General features: G+C 39.4%; 3 non-coding genes across 3 annotated transcripts; 1 reads left to right on the top strand and 2 right to left on the bottom strand.

Moving 5' to 3' along the window:
• Window positions 1–1086: 1086 nt before the first annotated feature.
• Window positions 1087–1159, bottom strand: trnar-acg (transfer RNA arginine (anticodon ACG)). The gene has a single exon. It is a non-coding gene; the product is annotated as a tRNA-Arg (tRNA).
• A 2064-nt stretch (window positions 1160–3223) lies between these two features.
• trnar-acg (transfer RNA arginine (anticodon ACG)) lies at window positions 3224–3296 on the bottom strand. The gene has a single exon. It is a non-coding gene; the product is annotated as a tRNA-Arg (tRNA).
• Window positions 3297–4849: 1553 nt separating this feature from the next.
• On the top strand, window positions 4850–4922 carry trnar-ucg (transfer RNA arginine (anticodon UCG)). Its single transcript has one exon. It is a non-coding gene; the product is annotated as a tRNA-Arg (tRNA).
• The last annotated feature ends 10048 nt before the right edge of the window (window positions 4923–14970 follow it).

Genomic DNA, 14970 nt, shown 5'->3' with positions numbered 1-14970 from the left:
TTAAATAAATCTGCCCTCACACCCCTGCACTGGTAGTTGTATTTGCTGTTTTTGTATTGCATAGGTTTCAACATTTTGTCATTAAATCTTGTTTACCTTGAAAGAAAGCATATTAATGCATCTTATATTGTGTGTTTTAACTTCATTTATCAAATGGTTTTTAATGAAATGTTGGCCTGAAATATTATATACAGGTCCTTTCCATTTGGAAGAGACTGTAACTACCCTGTTTGGCTCCAGCCTGGTATCAGTGTGCAGAGATTCAAAGGTGGCTTGTGACCCATGACCTCCTTTCTGTCTGTCAGTAATTTTTAATGGAACAGACACCAATACTGATGTAATATTAAATCTGTGTCAAGACTAATAATTTTAACATTCTCCTTGTGCTTTAAGTATCATTCAACAAGAGTTATAAAGGATTAGGGGGGTGTGGTGGCACAGTGGGTTTGGTTAGGGCCTGCTCTTGGGTTGGTCTGGGGTTCAAGTCCTGCTTGGGGTGCCTTGTGATGGACTGTCATCCTGTCCTGGGTGTGTCCCCTCCCCCTCCGGCCTTACGCCCTGTGTTGCCGGGTTAGGCTCCGGTTTGCCGCAACCCTGCTCGGGGCAAGCTGCTTCAGACAGTGTGTGTCTGGATGATTATGTGACCTGATTGGAAACTTTTCTCCTGGTTTGTCCTTAACTGGAAGAGTGCATGCAATGCATCCGTATTAATATTTATTGCAATCAACAGGTTGCTGTATGTGATGATAATGTTCATGTCCGTGAAATGTGTCATTGACCAAAAAGGAACAGATATGCAGATAGAGGACATGAGAGGTGTAGTACGCTGGGTACAGGGGAAAGGCTCCGGGTCCTTCCTCAGCCACATGCCCTCACACTCCAGGTGAACCGTCACAAATTAGTATCCATGTCGTTTTCTTTCCATGCGGGCAAATGTCTTCAGGCAGATTTATTCAGCCCTCAAACCGTATCAGATGAACCTTCTCATCACTATTGTTTTTACGGCGAATCGAGAGACATTTTGGCTTGATGTTACATAAATATAATGTAAGCGTGAAGTCATTGGTGTGTTGGTTTTAAAAGCGACGAGCCAGCCAGGAGTCGAACCTGGAATCTTCTGATCCGTAGTCAGACGCGTTATCCATTGCGCCACTGGCCCGCGCGCTACGGTAGCTCCTCCTCTCTCAGCAGAGTTCTGACGTGATGCTAACACTCTTTGTGCTGCCATTGTTTTTCTTTCCGGCGTATTAATCCGACGTGTTATAATATCTTGAAAATAGTTCGAAACTGTAACGTGTGCTTAGTGTGTATAAAACTATATCTATAGGTTGTAGCCTGTGTGCAGGTTCTAGCTAAACTAAAACTGGTGGAGTGAAACGGACACAAAACTGAAATACGTTGTGCCTGGTGTCCTTCGCTTCGGTAACGCAACTTACTCGAAGATGATTTTTTTCAAAGCATTTTATGGGGATATTAAATTACTTAAAATAATTAGCATGACTAGCAACTTGTGTACTAAAAAAACGACGAGGTTTTCTTACTTTTCCAAAGAAATGTAATGAAGACAAAGTCTCTCAGGACCTTTTAGTTGATGTGCACTGCCCTCTGCCGGCGAACTTTGGTGGCGCAATAAAACGATAGGCAGCACCCAGCGCTGTGTTAATGAACGCTCGAGTTACGAGTTTTCGGACATACGAACATGTTCAACTTTGTGTATACCTGAGTTTTCACGCAAAGTCATTAGATGGTAGCAAAACACACCAAGCTTAGGAACGTGGGACTCTAGCTGGCTTCCCCAGATTTTACAGTTTAGTCGAGAGTTTGCGATCAGTAACAAGATGGTGAAAGTTGGACGTGTTTATGAGATATATATCAGTAAGCCGTTGACAGTGCTCATAAATGTAGGGCGCTTTGTACTGTAAATTTAGTCCTGGGCGCAGATGGGTGAACTGCACTGTATTTTCTCTATGGTGTTATCTCAAGATGCGTCAATCCTGTTGTGAAGAATTTCAGGCTGGCACCAAATGTGTTTTATAAGTACTATTTCTTGTGTGCATTTCACAGCTATTAGTCACCTTGTGTTGGACGCTGAAGTTACACATTATCTTGAATCTACTGATGACATCAGTATGGCGACAGTTACAGTAATTAACTGAAATGCATAGGCTACTGCACTTGCACCAAACATTTAATAATTATACTGGCCCATCAATATGCTCACAGCTCATTTAAAAGTCTTCGTTAGACAATAGTTCTTCATCTATAACAAACTGGTAGAAAGTTGATTCATAACAGTAGGTACTAGTAAATAAATTATTCTTGTTCAGTAGTGGTGCTTGAGACAGGAAGTGTGACATAAGATATTTGGTCACTGTGACATTGGGTCTGGGCTCCCACTTCTCAGGTAGCTTTTTACATCCACATTCTCCTTTGGTGACCAAGAGAACCTGGACCCTTACCTCAGTGTGGTGACCCTTGATTTTCTTGTTGAACAGGTCTGGCTGATGCTGTAGACTAGCAGCAGTACTGGCCTGGACAATGTTTGGGACTTCCTCTAAATAGACCCTCATCTTCATCATATACTTTTCAATATCCAAAATGTCTATGTCTCTCTGTACACTGTGGAACAAAACATGCGCTGGCAATCTGGGGATTTTCCCCAAAACATGACGTAAGACTGCAAGTCAAAGTTTGTTGCATCTCTTCTTTGTTCTTGTTAGTAGTGCTCAGTGGATCTTTTCACTTTCAACATTACATTTCTTCATTTCTATATCTATATTCTGTACAGTATTCCATACAACTTCTCAGTTTTCTTCCTCTCTTTAAGGATTTTAAGAAACATGTTTCTGTAGCCGTCTCACTTTGATGGCTTCCTACCACATGTCCCAAAGAAGATGACTTACGGCCGTTGAGCATCATGCTCCTGTTTATTTTGAAGCTCCCTAAGTAAAAACCCAGGTAAAGTATTTTCACTTGACTCAGTAACTGCTACATGCTTAGAAAGGCAGAAGATCACTTGATGCTTCTTTCCCTAGTTCCACTCTATATGACCATCACACACAGTCAACACATCACTACAGGCAAGTGAACAACACACCAAATCGGGTGTTCCACACCCTGTAAGCTTGCACTGAGTTTGAAAGCATCTTGAAATCTAAACAAATCTTTGTATTCTAAGTATAATGTAAGCGTGAAGTCATTGGTGTGTTGGTTTTAAAAGTGACGAGCCAGCCAGGAGTCGAACCTAGAATCTTCTGATCCGTAGTCAGATGCGTTATCCATTGCGCCACTGGCCCATATAGGGCCATGGTGCCTCCTCTCTCAGTAGAGTCTTAACGTGAGGCTAACACTGTGCTGCCATTGTTTTTGTCCAGTGTATTAATCCGACGTGTTATAATATCTCAAAAACAGTTCAAAACTGTAACGTGTGCTTACTGTGTATAAAACTATATCTATAGGTAGTAGCCAGTGTGCAGGTTCTAGGTTGGTGGGACTGTGAAATAGACACAACAAAACTGGAATCCCTTTGTTACCGGTGTCCATGCTTAGACAAGCCAAAAGATCACTTGATGCTTCTCTCCCTAGTTCCACTCTAGATGACCATCACATACAGTCAACACATCCCTACAGGCAAGTAAACAATATACCAAATTGAGTGTTCCACACCCTGTCAACTTGCATTGCATTTGAAAGCATCTTTAAATCTTCTAGATCTGTTCTGCCTCTTCCAACAAGGTTCTACAGGGCTCTGTTACAAAGCTCTCACTGACATAGTTATGGACACAGGGCTGTCTATTGAAGGCATCTGCATCCACATTTTTGTTGCTGGATACTGACATTTTATTACACAAAAGTGGTCACCCATCTCTGTTCACAATCATCAGACTTTAGTGTGGTTAAGCTGTAAATGCACCTACTCGAGTGATGAACATTGGTGCATCAAGTGGAAAGTAACAAACTAGGTTTACTTAAGAATCACATGTCTGCAACTATGTCTCTCTCTTTCTCCTAATGTAATACACAAATTTGTATTTTCGCTGAGAAGTACGTTGCTTTGGGGAAAAGCGTCTGATAAATGAATAAATGTAAGTTAATAGTTTTTTTGTCTATCTGCATGATTAAGGTGTGCTCTTTCAAACTGTGTTCGCAACTGACACAAAATATGCAAGGTAGTTACACTGAGCAGGAGGGAAAGCGCTGAAAAAATATAGATTTTTTCTCTTGTAACATAGCAGTCAATACAAAGTTTTGTAAAGCTGGAACAGCTGTGAATACATGACAGTGTCCAGAAATAACTGGTCTTCTGCTGGCATGATCTAACTCAATGATCTGTCATCAGTCCTTTTACTGTGAGTTTTTTAAACTTGCTGGGATCCATAGCTGCTCCCTTTTATCCACAGCATGTTTGAAGAATTTCACATTGTTACTTACTGGTTGGCTCAATGGCCTGGGTATTTAAGGCATAACACTAAACCTGGACTCTAGAATCATGGAGAAATATGTTGAAAAGTTGTTGCCTTTTCCTTATATCTACACGCGTTTATGTTTGGAGAAGACCTTCCCTCGTGGTCTGTTGCCATGGACAGCAAGTTCTAAGGGTTGTGTGATGGCAAGGAGTGTAATCTTAGTCACATTCAAGATGCACCCACATGCCTCCATTCATGTTCTAAAAGCTTGAGAGCCTTCCAGACTCTCCTAAATTGAATCAAACTGAAAGATTATTTCTGTTTTTCTTATTCATTTTTTTTGGTCTGATTACTTTTTGCAGACAGTCCAATCTAGCATTTTCACTCTGAAAAACTGTTCAAATATATGAAATGATCAACCCAAGAACGTCTTAACGAATCAAGGCCACGTGGCCTAATGGATAAGGCGTCTGACTTCGGATCAGAAGATTGCAGGTTCGAGTCCTGCCGTGGTCGCTTTCTTTCATTTTATTTTAAATACATTATATAGCCGGTATCAAAGTTTCCTTTCCCATCACTGCGCACGCCACACCCAGTAGTCGGTTGTTTCTGTTCTCCCCTACTTGTGACATTTTTAAGAAAAACACGTTTTAAATTGAACTGCCATTGTGATTCTGTACGACGATCAACCTATAGAGGGCAGTGCAGTACAGAAAATGATGTCCATAGCAACGGAAAGGAAACTAATTATTCTGCACTCAAGACTTAAATTTGTTCCCTAGGTAAAAACACATTAACCCAGTTAACCCTGTCCTGAAAACAAAGTAGCGAAAAACCGGATAATAAAATTACTTATTCCATTATTTCTCGGGGAGAAATTCCAAACTGTTTCAAGACCATTCCAAATTTACATTTGTCTTATTGTAAGCATACATATTTGACACATTACTCCTCTAAACTCGTTAACTTAAGATTCATTTCCGTAATCACTGGCCGTGGATTTTTCAGTGTCTAGCGCGGCCGCTCTGTCACTTTCGTCAACCGCTTGTTAGGGTGGCGACGGTCTCGAGCCTCTCCTGGGACACCTTGTGCAGGAAGCAATAGGCAGTGTTTTAAAAGCGGGGGGTACGGTGGCACAGTGAAGAGCGCTGCTGTCTCACAGTCCTCGGGTGGTGTGACAGGACGTGACTTGGATCCCCACTCAGTCTGTATGGAGCTTGCACCAAGTTCTTCATTTGTCTGCGTGGGCTTCCTGCTGGTGCTCCGGTTTCCTCCCACAGTCCGAGAAGACATGCTGTTTAGGTGGGTTGGTAACTAACTAAGTCACCCATACCAGTATGTGAGTGACCCAGAGAGTATATAATTTCACTGATGTAGCACATATTTCACCGATGTGCACCTGAGTAACTCATTCTAAGCAGTGTATCTAGCAGCGCAAGTCACCTGAATAGGTGTGTGGGCTGATAGCACTACATAGTCACTATCACTAAGTAGAATGATAGCGTTCATTGTGAACATTCAAGTGAACATACTTGGCAATAAAGCTCGTTCTGATTCTGATTCATTCATGGAAGTCGTTCTGGAGAAAAGCGTCTGCTAAATGAAGTAACGTAAAACAGGCTTTAATTCTTTCTGCGTTAGATAACGTGCAGTGAATCAGAGCAGCTTTTGCGAACGACAAAGCACAGACTAAAAATACAGCGTACAGAAATTCTTTTCTTTTCACTGCGTTTCCTTAGCTCCGGGCACGCGCCTCTGGCACGTGGAAGTGACGTAGCCTGCATCAGTGGCACGTGTGAATGAAATGTCAGCTACACTTTTGTATATTTGGGAAAAATGCTGGACCAAATCTAGGTGATGTCACATGATTTTATGGATATATGGTGATCGTGAATAGTACTGCAAAATAAAAACATTGCTAAAGACTGCGCATTTAAAATTTATAGCCATATTTTGAACATTACAGCTAATGTACTACAAGATGAAACGTGATTGGTCATTAGACCTCATCGAATCTGTTTGTATATATCTAGTCCACGTTGGTGGTACAACCCCAAATCAAATGCAAGGAGGTTGCCTCGTAGATGATAATGTGATAATGATAAATGCAAGTAAGTATTTGAGACATTCACTGTATTTCCTTGCATTTCTCTTTTTCTATTATAATTTAATTACCGCATTGCAAATCTTCCGTGCGGCCTCATCTAAAAGGACAGAAGGCTTACATCATTTAAAATGGATTCTCAGACTTTACATCTTGAACTAAATTAGAAAGGTGACACTTTAATAAGGAAAACGTGCCACAACGATAGTTTTCTGTAGGCTAATACTGGAATGGAAAAGTCATGAAGCCCATGGAGAATGTTAATGTTGAAAAGTAGCTGCTAAGGGACCGTCTGTTGAAAGGTCTGCGTTGATTTAGGTGTGGCGGAAAATGATAGAAATCCTCAAGTTAAAAAGCCTTGCTACCAAACGGACATATATAACTTATCGGTAATGTGGGTCATGTTTCTCTCTATTTGAAATCTTTTCAAACACATTGATAGTGGTTAAGGACGACAGGCATGAAATTTGATGTTTCCCGTTTACAGAACAGTAATATAGTTCCCGTACTATACAACTACTACTGCAGCATAATAATAATAATAATAATAATAATAATAATAATAATAATAAGGTGTATTCATTGTAAATAATGTATGTTCCTCGGTTACTTTTAAGATTTACAAACCTCTGTGGGAGCAGAAAAAAATAAATGAGTGTTATTGAGTACTTATCTGTTTTTATTGCAAACATGATTATCCAGTTTTAATTATTTTACCAGAGTTCTGGCAATAGCCTATGTTATGCATAATGAGTGGAAATCTTATTTTACATACATTAAAATACGTACTTAATTTGTACAAATAAAAGCTGTAAGTGTTATGTACCAGCGACAGTTGAGGTTAAAGACTATTTATGACTACTGTTTCATTGTGTCATTTGTAGTATAGTTACACCTCATATATTGAAATGTATGAAAAACAGTGCACTCTACTTTTAATTTTACCAAACGCAGTTACCTGGCATCAGGTATTATCATCATGCGTCAATCATTAGCCGCCAGAGTTTGAATAGTTATGAAAAAAGAATATCTAAATTACTGAAATAAATTTTCCGACGTATTGTATGAATTTTGTATGTTCCCAATTGTTCCTTATCACTCGATTACCTTACGTTTACATTTTACACTGTTTTTTTTTACAGTTTACGCTTTTCTCCAAAACCACTTACAGTGCTAAGCTCCTTACAATGATTTACGCATTTATACTGCAGGGTATTATTTTAGGTTTAAGTTATTTTTGAAAGTTTATTAAATGAAGGTAATAAAATGACACGACATAAACCACAGCTGCTCAGTGGAATTAGACAGAAGGAAACATGATTTCGGACACACCTTTGAGACCTGAACGCTGCAGGTTCGACTTCTACTTTTTTTAGTCGCTTCGTTTACCAGGGTAATCTAAGCAAGGCTGTTCCAATGAAATGTTCCCTTTAAACGGGTAAAAGTGCAAGTAGCTGCACATTACCCAGTCCGAAATGGAATTTTAGTCCAGACAAATTCGTTTTCCTGGGGTAAACGTGAAATATTCTTATTTCGTTATTTATTAATCATATTTTTATTAGAAGCTCTGTGAAGCTACAGTTCTCCAATCTCTAGATATTCCAAGAATCCAGGATTTAGATGTATCGATTTACTAATTGGTCGCCTAATTTCTCCCTCACATTGATATAGCCAGGTAGGTTACAGCAAACACCTTCTTCAGATCCCTAACCAAGTTTAGTGCAAAGTGAAGCTGGAAGTGGTTTGCAGCCCTGCCTGTAAAACTGCCCAAATTATACTTCAGCTTTTAATTATCGTGCGCATCAAACTGTAGAACCTCACTGATCAAGGTTCTTACCCTCAACAACTGCTCACGTGAAAAATGCTTCTGCATAAACAGGTAAATCATTGATGATTGTGAAGGTGTTTTGTAAAATTGCAAGTCGCCTTAGGTAAATTAATCATTATGTAATACTAGTTTTCTCCGAGATGGACGTCGCTTTGGCACCTGCTAAATTAATAAATGTAAATGTAAATATAAATGTAAGGAAACTGTTCACAAATGGGAATCTTGAGCGGCGAAGCGTTTTGCAGGCTTACGCGTCCTTTGCTTTGTCGGAAACTATGAAACATCACAGGAACAATATGAGTTAGTCTATATTATGAGGTCATTTCGAGTTGCCTTCGGCATTTTGCCAGAATTGCCAGTCACGGATATGTCAGTCAGTTGTTACCATGTTTCTTGTCCTTCCAAGGCATCAATATCTTAAGGCTTACATGGGAAGTGAGCAGTACACTTAACATTTAAATCGTGGCAGTATTATTGTCCTTACATTTTAAACGCAAACCAGAGTACAATTAAATTGAATGGTTGGAGACCCAATAATACCTGACGATTTGTTACGTCACTGCAAAACATGACGTTAACACAGAAAAGGGACGCTGGCTGTCGCAACTCAAACTCATATGTAAGAGTCTTAATAAAATTGCATTAATATCATTGCCAGTATTTTGTAAATGTTGTAGGTTTATCTGTTTGATATGACGTTAATATACGCGGAATGAACAGCTACAAAACGTACGGCGTGTCGTAAAACAGTTATAATGAAGGAAACCACTAGGGGTCAGGATTGTCAAAGAAAATGTTGGGTGCCGATTCACTGCTGTTTCGTGGTAAGGAGAATCCCAAAATAAATTCCACGGGGTCATAAAATATGACTTTTTCCAATTATGTATTCCGCTTGTTTTTAATAAAGACAGCCCCTCTGAAGCGTGTAGATTTTTCTTAAAAGGTTTACATTTTCATTTAGGGAACAGAAAGCATGCAAAGCAACGTCAGAAACGTTCTCCCGCATCCCTTTACACTACGAATTCTTCTCATTTTACATTTGTCTGTGAGGCTTAATCGCTGTTTTCCAATAGCTTCATCAAGTAAGGTCGGTGTAATAGCAACATTATGCACAAATAAATTAATGAACTAAGGCATCTTTCCCTTTTCTCTGACTTTATTAATACATTTTCACATTTGAAATTCTACAGATATACTGCATAAAACGTTTAGAGCGATGTATATTTTGTAAAGATGGTCATTTAAAAACACGAATAGATAGTTTAGTCTATACAAAGAGCTGAGTTAACAAGCTTGCAACGTGTACAACAATAGAGGCACGAGGAAATAATTTAACCCCAAATAGCCTTTGGTGAATTGAGAGACTGGACATCCATTGAAGACGGCCACTTAATACAAATAACAAAACCTTAAGGGCAAAGGTTAAGGACCGACCCTTTCTTTGTCAGTGCTGAAGATGTCCTGTCCTGCTTGTAATCGTAGTGTCCCTATTACAATTTGCATGTCATCCCTTAAAAATCATGCGTGCTGCTTTTGCGATGTTTTTAATCTTTTTCTTTAATTTAAACATGATTCTTGACGACGTTAATTTTGGAAAACAGAGTAATACCTAAAAAGCAAATACTTGTCAATTTTATTTTCCGTGATTTATGTCTCAATAATAATAATAATAATAATACACTATTTAGCGTCTTCTCCTTTAGATGAGAATCTGGTATGTGCAATTAAACAGCCTACATCAAAATAAGTGGTGTTGACATAGGGGGTAAACAATAAAAAAAGGTTGGCCTAAAAAACAACACTCAAAAGAATCACAAAAAAATGTTTATAAGACTAATGTATTTAAGTTTTATCGCTTTTTATTCTTAACAATCTACATTAATTTCTTAGCAACCCACATTTCACATTAAGCATCGAGGGTATTAAAACGCGCGACTACGGCAGGCTTATTTATAGGAATGACGACACAGTACTGAAGTTCAATCCGTATGTGAAGTAATTCAAATAATATTAATTTGCGTATTAGTGACACTAATACACTGCTTTGTAACACAATTATAACTTACAGTATGTCGGCCTACAGGTGCAATTAGCAGGTGACATGCAGTCCAAAGGGAAAGGCGACAGTTCTCTACAAAAACCACATCTCTTGGGCCTCTGAGAAAGACATGATTCTCATCGCGGATCATCTTCGAATACAAAGTGGTTTATCTGCCGTCGTTGCCCTTGCAAGCACCATTGTTCGATCTAGAAAACAGAACAAATAGTTGAAAAGGCCATGATGAAAGCAAACTAATGAAAACGGGACAAAATTAATATTAATAATAATAATAATAATAATAATAATAATAATAATAATAATAATAATAATAACTCACATATAAAGTCGCCATGACATGACCAAGACTATGATGTCATTGTAGCAAATCCACCTTCTAGGACTTCCTCTATGCCAAAGAAAGTCACATTTGATCACAATCGTTTCTAAATAATAATAATAATAATAATTTAGAAAACAAGGTCAAGACTTCAGACTTCGATAAACCCTGCATTTCAACAGGGTTTATTACTGTAGGAGCGTAGCAGTAACAATGAGCTTTCTCTCTTAGTGAGAACAACAGAGGCTTATTTAAAGCAGCCCCAGAATTAGGATGTACTTAGATTGCAGGACACGTTCGCGGACTGTGACGGTATTGAAAAGTAAAGACAAACAGTGAAAGAGAAGGGCTTTTTTCCTCTTTATGGGCTGGTGAGAAAAGTTCAAACTGAAAGTTAGATTGACGTTCTTATTTCAACGTCATTGGACCACATGTAATTCAGTGTCCTGCGTAAGGAAGGATGCAGAGGAGCACAACACACTCGCGATCAATCAATGCGATTTAATTATTACCGACTGAAAAATGGATGGACGGATGGATGGATGTCCGGGTCCAAGTCAAAATTTTAAACTGTTTTATTACTAAACTGTGACGTAGAACATTATATAGATATACGCTTAAAACACGGCAACGTTAAAAAGACCAATTCACAGCATGTCCACAGTCCACTTGCAGGCTTTGTCAAACACGCTGATCCATTTGTTTCTTGTACTCTGATACGTTCGTTTATAATTACTCCCTGCTGGAATAACATTGCGCAAACTACTCAAATTAAAACCGGCTACGCATTTGAGAGTCGAGTTATAATTTGCTACCAAATTCAGCACCAGCCCAGTTCACGCATGAACACCCACACACACTTTTACGAGCGCAAATGCAGGTAGGTACACGCGCTGTGCGTCTCGCGCTGTACGTGGTCATGTGTCACGCGTCATGCGACACCAATGGGACGGAGCTGATGACCTGTTGTCCTTCAGCACCTAGAGGGATCTGATGTTCTGACCTCTCCCAAGGGCTGTGGGAATACAAAAAATGTTAATCCCACTTTACCGTCACGGTGGTTGCTGCAAAATCCACTGAGGGTGAAGATGCAGCAATTACGCAGCTATTATCATAAATTGTCATTTGACACAATTGTGCGAATGTAAAATATTTCAGACGTTTAAATCGGAAAGACACAGCTATCTTTATTCTACCTTTAGGCTCCCGAAGGATTTTCCTCATTATTAATAGCTGTGTTGGCAATAATGGAAATTATAATTCAATATTGTTTAAACACGTGCTTGCGTCCTGTGATATGGAATATAAAAATGCAGCACGTCTGATTCGCTTGCTCGTTGTTGTGTGTGTTTCTCTCACTGTGTGTGTATGTGCTGCTGTGCTGATGATGCTGATGGTGTGTGATGTACAAAAAGGCCTGCTCATAGCTCCCTTTTCACACAACAGGGATACGGGCTGTTTCTCTGTTCATTAATATTGCTAAAGACATTTAGATACGGAGAAGCACATGATGATACTAAAACAAGTTTCCAGCTGATAAAAATATATTCGAAAATCTGTACCAAGCGGGCGATCACTCACGTTTTCTCATTACTTTATTCGAAACCCTGAACTGAACCCATTGAGCTTATATTTGCTATGTATACAGAGAAATGTACAATTCACTATTTGTATTATTTTGTATCATAACCATCGATTTTGTTAAGCGATTTAAATATCTTAATTTTACAATGTATTCCTTTAAACAGCTTGATATTTTAGTGCGGCAACACCACTCCAGGAAAGACACATATCTCATGTCCGTCTGCAAATATTGTACATTTCAGTAATTATCCCCAGACATACTAGTTTAAGTGTAAAGTGGAGTAAGAAAGCCCTGCACATGAGCATGGGGTCTCAATTCCCCTCGGCCACACACACGCGCAAGCATATTCACACACACACACACACGCGCGCCCTCGCGCGCGCCCTCGCGCGCGCACGCAACTCTGTTTCCTCGCACGTCTGTGATTGGTCAGTCCGCCGCCTGCTGCCTCGGTGACGTCACTGCAGACGGGAGCTGTCAGAAGGGGAAGCTCTCGGAGAGACTAGAGGCTCGGAGGATAGCGAAAGAAACGGATGGATCGAGAAAATGATACCGACCATCATGGATTCGGGCAAGGGATAGAGCGAAAATGACTGCATGGCTGCCAGAACCTGACACAGGGGGGTGAGAAAAAAGCGACTCTCAGATTTGGTAATGGAAAAATAGAAGGATCGCCTAAAAGAAACAAGATATCCCCATCTTGGAAATAAAATACCAACACAAAATGGACTGCCGAGAACAGAGCTGAGGATTCACCTGTTTAAAATCTGTGCGTTTTGCCTGCTTGTCTCTGTGCCTTTGCCGAATGTGCCCCCAGGTTTTGGTGCTAGTTCGTGGTTCACGTTGAAAAGCCGATTATTTTGACTTTTTTTTTTTTTTTTTTTTTTTTTTTTTTTTTCTCCTCCAATGACCAGTTTCTCGAGGTGTCTCACTTTACCGTTCCCGCACTGGAACCTTTTCCTGACACCCCGCACCGCAGATGCTCCTCAGTGTGGAACAATTCCCACCACAATTATAAAAGTAAGGACGTGTGTTTAATGGTGAATATAACGACTTCGGTGTTTTACGCTCTTTCTTTGCTGTTTTAACAATGACACATGCAGCCTTAGAGGAATATTTATTTGGTAATAATGTTTACTGGAAATCGTCGTTACGTGAGCAGTTTCTGTTGAGCGGAATTCCAGATCAGTAGCGTTGAGAATCAATGGGCTGGTGGTGTGAGAAACGTTGTCATTGTGGTCCCGCGATGTGTTTCTCGCGCACGACTGGCCGCTGGAGTTGACCCCGCAGCCCCAGAGGAGGCCGTGTTCAATGGCAGTCTTCACATTCACAGTCGGCGGTTCAATTCCACGGTCAAGTCCAAGAACCGAGGAGAATAGGGATGTAAATCACCTCCCCAAACACTCCTAATAGGAGAAGTGAAGCGTTTACCTTCCCACTAGAGCAATTCTTTACCCATTCTGTCCGGATCCTATTACTATTGTTTTTTTTTTTTTTCTTTTTTTTTTTTCTTTGTTTTGTTTTAAAGAAACTAGCATTGACGGAAGTACATTATGTGGAATAAAGTATTTCTTTAAAAACTACGAAATGTAGTTTCTTAAGAAAAGTCGTGGGTGAATTTCACAATATGCACAATTCAGAACGTGCTTCGGTCCGATTATTCGCGTTTATTTATATTTTTATAGGTCATTTACCTATCTGCTCTTTGCAATAGAACGCCAGCTGAATATTATGTACAGGCTGCGTAAAAATATGAGTGTTGATATATGTGTGTGTTTTTTTTGTTTTTTTTTTTTTTAAATATACCACCAGTTTATATTTTATGATGTGTCTGTATAGGCCTGATTTATGCTGAGCACATGAACATTTGAATGTAGAACTCGACTGCGTGTGTAACGACTCTGGAAACGATACGTGATACGAAAGTATAAAAATATAAAAATCACACTTATATGGTACAATACAGAATAGATCACAGCGGAAAGTGAAAAGTGTTTTTTTTTTTTTAATTGTAATCAAGTTTTGCTTGTGTTTACTTTTACTCAATTACTGCCATTTAAAAAACAGATTGTAAAATTAACTTCGGTAATAGCATAGTATGGCCGTAGCACTTTTAATGATATTCCTTTTGAAACTCTTCAAACGACAGATTAAAATGAAACGCTGTGCACAAAAGACATGGAAAGATCTTCCAGTGAACTGTGTTTGGCCTACAGAAATCAGTGCCAGACATCTTTCATTAATTTACATTAATGACTCTAATAGTGATCATCGGACTTCATCGAAACTCTGTACTTGCATCTTTACACACTTCCCTTCCATCAGTAAGTAAACAGTTCTTTTAATGACGAGTGACTAATTTATCAATTAACAATTAAGAGAACAAAAAACTGTAATGCAAATGTTAGTGCAGGTAATCCGAAGACGGCCCCCCCTAATTAAGTCGTGTGACGTCAGACGTTGTGTCATGGAAACGCGGGTTCATCAGAGGGTTACTCTAAATTAAACACCGGCATAAAAATCACCACGTAATTATACTGACTGCAAAGTTACAGTGAAAGGAGAAGTCCCTCGTTAAGTATTTATGTCTTTTGTTCATTGCTTAGGCTGTCCTATGGTGATCTGCAAACGAGGAAGGAAAAATTTAGACATCCTTTTCATGTTTAAGC

The sequence above is a fragment of the Scleropages formosus genome, chromosome 11, assembly GCF_900964775.1.
Source record: "Scleropages formosus chromosome 11, fSclFor1.1, whole genome shotgun sequence".
In the NCBI taxonomy this organism is placed as follows: domain Eukaryota; kingdom Metazoa; phylum Chordata; class Actinopteri; order Osteoglossiformes; family Osteoglossidae; genus Scleropages; species Scleropages formosus.
This window is presented reverse-complemented; position numbering and strand designations above follow the sequence as displayed.